Source organism: Macaca mulatta, chromosome 19 (assembly GCF_049350105.2).
Source record: "Macaca mulatta isolate MMU2019108-1 chromosome 19, T2T-MMU8v2.0, whole genome shotgun sequence".
Classification (NCBI taxonomy): domain Eukaryota; kingdom Metazoa; phylum Chordata; class Mammalia; order Primates; family Cercopithecidae; genus Macaca; species Macaca mulatta.
Window position 1 is genome coordinate 33910787 of NC_133424.1, and position 12424 is coordinate 33923210.

Below are 12424 nucleotides of genomic sequence, written 5' to 3' on the forward strand. Positions count from 1 at the left end.
GTAACTCTGTGAGATGATTTCACAGAACACAAAGAAGTTTCTCAGAAAGCTTCCTTCTCTTTGTTATCGGAGGATATTTCCTTTGGCCCTATAGTCTTCAATGGGATCCGAAATATCTGTTCTCAGATTCCAAAGAAATAAGGCTAGCAAAGAGATCCACGAAATGCAGATGTAACTCTGTGAGATGAATTAAGAGAACACTAAGCAGTTTCACAGAAAGCTTCTTTCCAGATTTCATCTGAGGATATTTCCTTTTTCACCATAGCCCTCTATGGGCTTCCAAATATCACTTTGCCAATTCCACAAGAACTGTCTTAGCGAAAGGCTTCTTGAGGGGAAAGCTGTAACTCTGTGAGATGATTTCACAGAACACAAAGAAGTTTCTCAGAAAGCTTCTTTCTCTTTGTTATCGGAGGATATTTCCTTTGGCCCTATAGTCTTCAATGGGATCCGAAATATCTGTTCTCAGATTCCAAAGAAATAAGGCTACTAAAGAGATCCACGAAATACAGATTTAACTCTGTGAGATGAATTAACAGAACACTCAGCAGTTTCTCAGAAAGCTTCTTTCCAGATTTCATCTGAGGATATTTCCTTTTTCACCATAGCCCTCTATGGGCTTCCAAATATCACTTTGCCAATTCCACAAGAACTGTCTTAGCGAAAGGCTTCTTGAGGGGAATGCTGTAACTCTGTGAGATGATTTCACAGAACACAAAGAAGTTTCTCAGAAAGCTTCTTTCTCTTTGTTATCGGAGATTATTTCCTTTGGCCCTATAGTCTTCAAAGGGATCCGAAATATCTGTTCTCAGATTCCACAGAAATAAGGCTAGCAAAGAGATCCACGAAATACAGATGTAACTCTGTGAGATGAATTAACAGAACACTAAGCAGTTTCTCAGAAGGCTTCTTTCCAGATTTCATCTGAGTATATTTCCTTTTTCACCATAGCCCTCTATGGGCTTCCAAATATCACTTTGCCAATTCCACAAGAACTGTCTTAGCGAAAGGCTTCTTGAGGGGAAGGCTGTAACTCTGTGAGATGATTTCACAGAACACAAAGAAGTTTCTCAGAAAGTTTCTTTCTCTTTGTTATCTGAGGATATTTCCTTTGGCCCTATAGTCTTCAAAGGGATCCGAAATATCTGTTCTCAGATTCCAAAGAAATAAGGCTAGCAAAGAGATCCACGAAATACAGATGTAACTCTGTGAGATGAATTAACAGAACACTCAGCAGTTTCTCAGAAAGCTTCTTTCCAGATTTCATCTGAGGATATTTCCTTTTTCACCATAGCCCTCTAAGGGCTTCCAAATATCACTTTGCCAATTCCACAAGAACTGTCTTAGCGAAAGGCTTCTTGAGGGGAAAGCTGTAACTCTGTGAGATGATTTCACAGAACACAAAGAAGTTTCTCAGAAAGCTTCTTTCTCTTTGTTATCGGAGGATATTTCCTTTGGCCCTATAGTCTTCAATGGGATCCGAAATATCTGTTCTCAGATTCCACAGAAATAAGGCTAGCAAAGAGATCCACGAAATACAGATGTAACTCTGTGAGATGAATTAACAGAACACTAAGCAGTTTCTCAGAAAGCTTCTTTCCAGATTTCATCTGAGGATATTTCCTTTTTCACCATAGCCCTCTATGGGCTTCCAAATATCACTTTGCCAATTCCACAAGAACTGTCTTAGCGAAAGGCTTCTTGAGGGGAAAGCTGTAACTCTGTGAGATGATTTCACAGAACACAAAGAAGTTTCTCAGAAAGCTTCTTTCTCTTTGTTATCGGAGGATATTTCCTTTGGCCCTATAGTCTTCAATGGGATCCGAAATATCTGTTCTCAGATTCCAAAGAAATAAGGCTAGCAAAGAGATCCACGAAATGCAGATGTAACTCTGTGAGATGAATTAAGAGAACACTAAGCAGTTTCACAGAAAGCTTCTTTCCAGATTTCATCTGAGGATATTTCCTTTTTCACCATAGCCCTCTATGGGCTTCCAAATATCACTTTGCCAATTCCACAAGAACTGTCTTAGCGAAAGGCTTCTTGAGGGGAAAGCTGTAACTCTGTGAGATGATTTCACAGAACACAAAGAAGTTTCTCAGAAAGCTTCTTTCTCTTTGTTATCGGAGGATATTTCCTTTGGCCCTATAGTCTTCAATGGGATCCGAAATATCTGTTCTCAGATTCCAAAGAAATAAGGCTACTAAAGAGATCCACGAAATACAGATGTAACTCTGTGAGATGAATTAACAGAACACTCAGCAGTTTCTCAGAAAGCTTCTTTCCAGATTTCATCTGAGGATATTTCCTTTTTCACCATAGCCCTCTATGGGCTTCCAAATATCACTTTGCCAATTCCACAAGAACTGTCTTAGCGAAAGGCTTCTTGAGGGGAATGCTGTAACTCTGTGAGATGATTTCACAGAACACAAAGAAGTTTCTCAGAAAGCTTCTTTCTCTTTGTTATCGGAGATTATTTCCTTTGGCCCTATAGTCTTCAAAGGGATCCGAAATATCTGTTCTCAGATTCCACAGAAATAAGGCTAGCAAAGAGATCCACGAAATACAGATGTAACTCTGTGAGATGAATTAACAGAACACTAAGCAGTTTCTCAGAAGGCTTCTTTCCAGATTTCATCTGAGTATATTTCCTTTTTCACCCTAGCCCTCTATGGGCTTCCAAATATCACTTTGCCAATTCCACAAGAACTGTCTTAGCGAAAGGCTTCTTGAGGGGAAGGCTGTAACTCTGTGAGATGATTTCACAGAACACAAAGAAGTTTCTCAGAAAGTTTCTTTCTCTTTGTTATCTGAGGATATTTCCTTTGGCCCTATAGTCTTCAAAGGGATCCGAAATATCTGTTCTCAGATTCCAAAGAAATAAGGCTAGCAAAGAGATCCACGAAATACAGATGTAACTCTTTGAGATGAATTAACAGAACACTCAGCAGTTTCTCAGAAAGCTTCTTTCCAGATTTCATCTGAGGATATTTCCTTTTTCACCATAGCCCTCTAAGGGCTTCCAAATATCACTTTGCCAATTCCACAAGAACTGTCTTAGCGAAAGGCTTCTTGAGGGGAAAGCTGTAACTCTGTGAGATGATTTCACAGAACACAAAGAAGTTTCTCAGAAAGCTTCTTTCTCTTTGTTATCGGAGGATATTTCCTTTGGCCCTATAGTCTTCAAAGGGATCCGAAATATCTGTTCTCAGATTCCACAGAAATAAGGCTAGCAAAGAGATCCACGAAATACAGATGTAACTCTGTGAGATGAATTAACAGAACACTAAGCAGTTTCTCAGAAAGCTTCTTTCCAGATTTCATCTGAGGATATTTCCTTTTTCACCATAGCCCTCTATGGGCTTCCAAATATCACTTTGCCAATTCCACAAGAACTGTCTTAACGAAAGGCTTCTTGAGGGGAAAGCTGTAACTCTGTGAGATGATTTCACAGAACACAAAGAAGTTTCTCAGAAAGCTTCTTTCTCTTTGTTATCGGAGGATATTTCCTTTGGCCCTATAGTCTTCAATGGGATCCGAAATATCTGTTCTCAGATTCCAAAGAAATAAGGCCACTAAAGAGATCCACGAAATACAGATGTAACTCTGTGAGATGAATTAACAGAACACTCAGCAGTTTCTCAGAAAGCTTCTTTCCAGATTTCATCTGAGGGTATTTCCTTTTTCACCATAGCCCTCTATGGGCTTCCAAATATCACTTTGCCAATTCCACAAGAACTGTCTTAGCGAAAGGCTTCTTGAGGGGAATGCTGTAACTCTGTGAGATGATTTCACAGAACACAAAGAAGTTTCTCAGAAAGCTTCTTTCTCTTTGTTATCGGAGATTATTTCCTTTGGCCCTATAGTCTTCAAAGGGATCCGAAATATCTGTTCTCAGATTCCACAGAAATAAGGCTAGCAAAGAGATCCACGAAATACAGATGTAACTCTGTGAGATGAATTAACAGAACACTAAGCAGTTTCTCAGAAAGCTTCTTTCCAGATTTCATCTGAGGATATTTCCTTTTTCACCATAGCCCTCTATGGGCTTCCAAATATCACTTTGCCAATTCCACAAGAACTGTCTTAGCGAAAGGCTTCTTGAGGGGAAAGCTGTAACTCTGTGAGATAATTTCACAGAACACAAAGAAGATTCTCAGAAAGCTTCTTTCTCTTTGTTATCGGAGATTATTTCCTTTGGCCCTATAGTCTTCAATGGGATCCGAAATATCTGTTCTCAGATTCCACAGAAATAAGGCTAGCAAAGAGATCCACGAAATACAGATGTAACTCTGTGAGATGAATTAACAGAACACTAAGCAGTTTCTCAGAAAGCTTCTTTCCAGATTTCATCTGAGGATATTTCCTTTTTCACCATAGCCCTCTATGGGCTTCCAAATATCACTTTGCCAATTCCACAAGAACTGTCTTAGCGAAAGGCTTCTTGAGGGGAAAGCTGTAACTCTGTGTGATGATTTCACAGAACACAAAGAAGTTTCTCAGTAAGCTTCTTTCTCTTTGTTATCGTAGATTATTTCCTTTGGCCCTACAGTCTTCAAAGGGATCCGAAATATCTGTTCTCAGATTCCACAGAAATAAGGCTAGCAAAGAGATCCACGAAATACAGATGTAACTCTGTGAGATGAATTAACAGAACACTAAGCAGTTTCTCAGAAGGCTTCTTTCCAGATTTCATCTGAGTATATTTCCTTTTTCACCATAGCCCTCTATGGGCTTCCAAATATCACTTTGCCAATTCCACAAGAACTGTCTTAGCGAAAGGCTTCTTGAGGGGAAGGCTGTAACTCTGTGAGATGATTTCACAGAACACAAAGAAGTTTCTCAGAAAGTTTCTTTCTCTTTGTTATCTGAGGATATTTCCTTTGGCCCTATAGTCTTCAAAGGGATCCGAAATATCTGTTCTCAGATTCCAAAGAAATAAGGCTAGCAAAGAGATCCACGAAATACAGATGTAACTCTGTGAGATGAATTAACAGAACACTCAGCAGTTTCTCAGAAAGCTTCTTTCCAGATTTCATCTGAGGATATTTCCTTTTTCACCATAGCCCTCTAAGGGCTTCCAAATATCACTTTGCCAATTCCACAAGAACTGTCTTAGCGAAAGGCTTCTTGAGGGGAAAGCTGTAACTCTGTGAGATGATTTCACAGAACACAAAGAAGTTTGTCAGAAAGCTTCTTTCTCTTTGTTATCGGAGGATATTTCCTTTGGCCCTATAGTCTTCAATGGGATCCGAAATATCTGTTCTCAGATTCCACAGAAATAAGGCTAGCAAAGAGATCCACGAAATACAGATGTAACTCTGTGAGATGAATTAACAGAACACTAAGCAGTTTCTCAGAAAGCTTCTTTCCAGATTTCATCTGAGGATATTTCCTTTTTCACCATAGCCCTCTATGGGCTCCCAAATATCACTTTGCCAATTCCACAAGAACTGTCTTAGCGAAAGGCTTCTTGAGGAGAAAGCTGTAACTCTGTGAGATGATTTCACAGAACACAAAGAAGATTCTCAGAAAGCTTCTTTCTCTTTGTTATCGGAGATTATTTCCTTTGGCCCTATAGTCTTCAATGGGATCCGAAATATCTGTTCTCAGATTCCACAGAAATAAGGCTAGCAAAGAGATCCACGAAATACAGATGTAACTCTGTGAGATGAATTAACAGAACACTAAGCAGTTTCTCAGAAAGCTTCTTTCCAGATTTCATCTGAGGATATTTCCTTTTTCACCATAGCCCTCTATGGGCTTCGAAATATCACTTTGCCAATTCCACAAGAACTGTCTTAGCGAAAGGCTTCTTGAGGGGAAAGCTGTAACTCTGTGTGATGATATCACAGAACACAAAGAAGTTTCTCAGTAAGCTTCTTTCTCTTTGTTATCGGAGGATATTTCCTTTGGCCCTATAGTCTTCAAAGTGATCCGAAATATCTGTTCTCAGATTCCACAGAAATAAGTCTAGCAAAGAGATCCACGAAATACAGATGTAACTCTGTGAGATGAATTAACAGAACACTAAGCAGTTTCACAGAAAGCTTCTTTCCAGATTTCATCTGAGGATATTTCCTTTTTCACCATAGCCCTCTATGGGCTTCCAAATATCACTTTGCCAATTCCACAAGAACTGTCTTAGCGAAAGGCTTCTTGAGGGGAAAGCTGTAACTCTGTGAGATGATTTCACAGAACACAAAGAAGTTTCTCAGAGAGCTTTTTTCTCTTTGTTATCGGAGGATATTTCCTTTGGCCCTATAGTCTTCAATGGGATCCGAAATATCTGTTCTCAGATTCCAAAGAAATAAGGCTAGCAAAGAGATCCACGAAATGCAGATGTAACTCTGTGAGATGAATTAAGAGAACACTAAGCAGTTTCACAGAAAGCTTCTTTCCAGATTTCATCTGAGGATATTTCCTTTTTCACCATAGCCCTCTAAGGGCTTCCAAATATCACTTTGCCAATTCCACAAGAACTGTCTTAGCGAAAGGCTTCTTGAGGGGAAAGCTGTAACTCTGTGAGATGATTTCACAGAACACAAAGAAGTTTGTCAGAAAGCTTCTTTCTCTTTGTTATCGGAGGATATTTCCTTTGGCCCTATAGTCTTCAATGGGATCCGAAATATCTGTTCTCAGATTCCAAAGAAATAAGGCTAGCAAAGAGATCCACGAAATACAGATGTAACTCTGTGAGATGAATTAACAGAACACTCAGCAGTTTCTCAGAAAGCTTCTTTCCAGATTTCATCTGAGGATATTTCCTTTTTCACCACAGCCCTCTATGGGCTTCCAAATATCACTTTGCCAATTCCACAAGAACTGTCTTAGCGAAATGCTTCTTGAGGGGAATGCTGTAACTCTGTGAGATGATTTCACAGAACACAAAGAAGTTTCTCAGAAAGCTTCTTTCTCTTTCTTATCGGAGATTATTTCCTTTGGCCCTATAGTCTTCAAAGGGATCCGAAATATCTGTTCTCAGATTCCACAGAAATAAGGCTAGCAAAGAGATCCACGAAATACAGATGTAACTCTGTGAGATGAATTAACAGAACACTAAGCAGTTTCTCAGAAAGCTTCTTTCCAGATTTCATCTGAGGATATTTCCTTTTTCACCATAGCCCTCTATGGGCTTCCAAATATCACTTTGCCAATTCCACAAGAACTGTCTTAGCGAAAGGCTTCTTGAGGGGAAGGCTGTAACTCTGTGAGATGATTTCACAGAACACAAAGAAGTTTCTCAGAAAGCTTCTTTCTCTTTGTTATCTGAGGATATTTCCTTTGGCCCTATAGTCTTCAAAGGGATCCGAAATATCTGTTCTCAGATTCCAAAGAAATAATGCTAGCAAAGAGATCCACGAAATACAGATGTAACTCTGTGAGATGAATTAACAGAACACTGAACAGTTTCTCAGAAAGCTTCTTTCCAGTTTTCATCTGAGGATATTTCCTTTTTCACCATAGCCCTCTACGGGCTTCCAAATATCGCTTTGCCAATTCCACAAGAACTGTCTTAGCGAAAGGCTTCTTGAGGGGAAAGCTGTAACTCTGTGAGATGATTTCACAGAACACAAAGAAGTTTCTCAGTAAGCTTCTTTCTCTTTGTTATCGGAGGATATTTCCTTTGGCCCTATAGTCTTCAAAGGGATCCGAAATATCTGTTCTCAGATTCCACAGAAATAAGTCTAGCAAAGAGATCCACGAAATACAGATGTAATTCTGTGAGATGAATTAACAGAACACTCAGCAGTTTCTCAGAAAGCTTCTTTCCAGATTTCATATGAGGATATTTCCTTTTTCACCATAGCCCTCAATGGGCTTCCAAATATCGTTTTGCCAATTCCACAAGAACTGTCTTAGCGAAAGGCTTCTTGAGGGGAAAGCTGTAACTCTGTGAGATGATTTCACAGAACACAAAGAAGTTTCTCAGAAAGCTTCTTTCTCTTTTTTATCGGAGGATATTTCCTTTGGCCCTGTAGTCTTCAATGTGATCCGAAATATCTGTTCTCATATTCCACAGAAATAAGGTTAGCAAAGAGATCCACGAAATACAGATGTAACTCTGTGAGATGAATTAACAGAACACTCAGCAGTTTCTCAGAAAGCTTCCTTCCAGATTTCATCTGAGGATATTTCCTTTTTCACCATAGCCCTCTATGGGCTTCCAAATATCACTTTGCCAATTCCACAAGAACTGTCTTAGCGAAAGGCTTCTTGAGGGGAAAGCTGTAACTCTGTGAGATGATTTCACAGAACACAAAGAAGTTTCTCAGAAAGCTTCTTTCTCTTTGTTATCGGAGGATATTTCCTTTGGCCCTGTAGTCTTCAATGGGATCCGAAATATCTGTTCTCAGATTCCACAGAAATAAGGCTAGCGAAGAGATCCACGAAATACAGATGTAACTCTGTGAGATGAATTAACAGAACACTCAGCGGTTTCTCAGAAAGGTTCTTTCCAGATTTCATCTGAGGATATTTCCTTTTTCACCATAGCCCTCTATGGGCTTCCAAATATCGCTTTGCCAATTCCACAAGAACTGTCTTAGCGAAAGGCTTCTTGAGGGGAAAGCTGTAACTCTGTGAGATGATTTCACAGAACACAAAGAAGTTTCTCAGAAAGCTTCTTTCTCTTTGTTATCGGAGGATATTTCCTTTGGCCCTATAGTCTTCAATGGGATCCGAAATATCTGTTCTCAGATTCCACAGAAATAAGGCTAGCAAAGAGATCCACGAAATACAGATGTAACTCTGTGAGATGAATTAACAGAACACTCAGCAGTTTCTCAGAAAGCTTCCTTCCAGATTTCATCTGAGGATATTTCTTTTTTCACCATAGCCCTCTATGGGCTTCCAAATATCACTTTGCCAATTCCACAAGAATAGTCTTAGCGAAAGACTTCTTGAGGGGAAAGCTGTAACTCTGTTAGATGATTTCACAGAACACAAAGAAGTTTCTCAGTAAGCTTCTTTCTCTTTGATATCAGAGGATATTTCCTTTGTCCCTATCGTCTTCAAAGGGATCCGAAATATCTGTTCTCAGATTCCACAGAAATAAGTCTAGCAAAGAGATCCACGAAATACAGATGGAACTCTGTGAGATGAATTAACAGAACACTAAGCAGTTTCACAGAAAGATTCTTTCCAGATTTCATCTGAGGATATTTCCTTTTTCACCATAGCCCTCTAAGGGCTTCCAAATATCACTTTGCCAATTCCACAAGAACTGTCTTAGCGAAAGTCTTCTTGAGGGGAAAGCTGTAACTCTGTGAGATGATTTCACAGAACACAAAGAGGTTTCTCAGAAAGCTTCTTTCTCTTTGTTATCGGAGGATATTTCCTTTGGCCCTATAGACTTCAATGGGATCCGAAATATCTGTTCTCAGATTCCACAGATATAAGGCTAGCAAAGAGATCCACGAAATACAGATGTAACTCTGTGAGATGAATTAACAGAACACTCAGCAGTTTCTCAGAAATCTTCTTTCCAGATTTCATCTGAGGATATTTCCTTTTTCACCATAGCCCTCTATGGGCTTCCAAATATCACTTTGCCAATTCCACGAGAACTGTCTTAGCGAAAGGCTTCTTGAGGGGAAAGCTGACACTCTGGAAGATGATTTCACAGAACACAAAGAAGTTTCTCAGTAAGCTTCCTTCTCTTTGTTATCGGAGGATATTTCCTTTGGCCCTATAGTCTTCAAAGGGATCCGAAATATCTGTTCTCAGCATTCCACAGAAATAAGTCTAGCAAAGAGATCCACGAAATACAGATGTAACTCTGTGAGATGAATTAACACAACACTAAGCAGTTTCACAGAAAGCTTCTTTCCAGATTTCATCTGAGGATATTTCCTTTTTTACCATAGCCCTCTATGGGCTTCCAAATATCACTTTGCCAATTCCACAAGAACTGTCTTAGCGAAAGGCTTCTTGAGGGGAAAGCTGTAACTCTGTGAGATGATTTCACAGAACACAAAGAAGTTTCTCAGAAAGCTTCTTTCTCTTTGTTATCGGAGGATATTTCCTTTGGCCCTATAGTCTTCAATGGGATCCGAAATATCTGTTCTCAGATTCCAAAGAAATAAGGCTAGCAAAGAGATCCACGAAATGCAGATGTAACTCTGTGAGATGAATTAAGAGAACACTAAGCAGTTTCACAGAAAGCTTCTTTCCAGATTTCATCTGAGGATATTTCCTTTTTCACCATAGCCCTCTATGGGCTTCCAAATATCACTTTGCCAATTCCACAAGAACTGTCTTAGCGAAAGGCTTCTTGAGGGGAAAGCTGTAACTCTGTGAGATGATTTCACAGAACACAAAGAAGTTTGTCAGAAAGCTTCTTTCTCTTTGTTATCGGAGGATATTTCCTTTGGCCCTATAGTCTTCAATGGGATCCGAAATATCTGTTCTCAGATTCCAAAGAAATAAGGCTAGCAAAGAGATCCACGAAATACAGATGTAACTCTGTGAGATGAATTAACAGAACACTCAGCAGTTTCTCAGAAAGCTTCTTTCCAGATTTCATCTGAGGATATTTCCTTTTTCACCACAGCCCTCTATGGGCTTCCAAATATCACTTTGCCAATTCCACAAGAACTGTCTTAGCGAAAGGCTTCTTGAGGGGAATGCTGTAACTCTGTGAGATGATTTCACAGAACACAAAGAAGTTTCTCAGAAAGCTTCTTTCTCTTTCTTATCGGAGATTATTTCCTTTGGCCCTATAGTCTTCAAAGGCATCCGAAATATCTGTTCTCAGATTCCACAGAAATAAGGCTAGCAAAGAGATCCACGAAATACAGATGTAACTCTGTGAGATGAATTAACAGAACACTAAGCAGTTTCTCAGAAAGCTTCTTTCCAGATTTCATCTGAGGATATTTCCTTTTTCTCCATAGCCCTCTATGTGCTTCCAAATATCACTTTGCCAATTCCACAAGAACTGTCTTAGCGAAAGGCTTCTTGAGGGGAAGGCTGTAACTCTGTGAGATGATTTCACAGAACACAAAGAAGTTTCTCAGAAAGCTTCTTTCTCTTTGTTATCTGAGGATATTTCCTTTGGCCCTATAGTCTTCAAAGGGATCCGAAATATCTGTTCTCAGATTCCAAAGAAATAAGGCTAGCAAAGAGATCCACGAAATACAGATGTAACTCTGTGAGATGAATTAACAGAACACTAAACAGTTTCTCAGAAAGCTTCTTTCCAGTTTTCATCTGAGGATATTTCCTTTTTCACCATAGCCCTCTACGGGCTTCCAAATATCACTTTGCCAATTCCACAAGAACTGTCTTAGCGAAAGGCTTCTTGAGGGGAAAGCTGTAACTCTGTGAGATGATTTCACAGAACACAAAGAAGTTTCTCAGTAAGCTTCTTTCTCTTTGTTATCGGAGGATATTTCCTTTGGCCCTATAGTCTTCAAAGGGATCCGAAATATCTGTTGTCAGATTCCACAGAAATAAGTCTAGCAAAGAGATCCACGAAATACAGATGTAATTCTGTGAGATGAATTAACAGAACACTCAGCAGTTTCTCAGAAAGCTTCTTTCCAGATTTCATCTGAGGATATTTCCTTTTTCACCATAGCCCTCAATGGGCTTCCAAATATCGCTTTGCCAATTCCACAAGAACTGTCTTAGCGAAAGGCTTCTTGAGGGGAAAGCTGTAACTCTGTGAGATGATTTCACAGAACACAAAGAAGTTTCTCAGAAAGCTTCTTTCTCTTTTTTATCGGAGGATATTTCCTTTGGCCCTGTAGTCTTCAATGTGATCCGAAATATCTGTTCTCATATTCCACAGAAATAAGGTTAGCAAAGAGATCCACGAAATACAGATGTAACTCTGTGAGATGAATTAACAGAACACTCAGCAGTTTCTCAGAAAGCTTCCTTCCAGATTTCATCTCAGGATATTTCCTTTTTCACCATAGCCCTCTATGGGCTTCCAAATATCACTTTGCCAATTCCACAAGAACTGTCTTAGCGAAAGGCTTCTTGAGGGGAATGCTGTAACTCTGTGAGATGATTTCACAGAACACAAAGAAGTTTCTCAGAAAGCTTCTTTCTCTTTTTTATCGGAGGATATTTCCTTTGGCCCTATAGTCTTCAATGGGATCCGAAATATCTGTTCTCAGATTCCACAGAAATAAGGCTAGCAAAGAGATCCACGAACTACAGATGTAACTCCGTGAGATGAATTAACAGAACACTCAGCGGTTTCTCAGAAAGCTTCTTTCCAGATTTCATCTGAGGATATTTCCTTTTTCACCATAGCCCTCTAAGGGCTTCCAAATATCACTTTGCCAATTCCACAAGAACTGTCTTAGCGAAAGGCTTCTTGAGGGGAAAGCTGTTACTCTGTGAGATGATTTCACAGAACACAAAGAAGTTTCTCAGAAAGCTTCTTTCTCTTTGTTATCGGAGGAT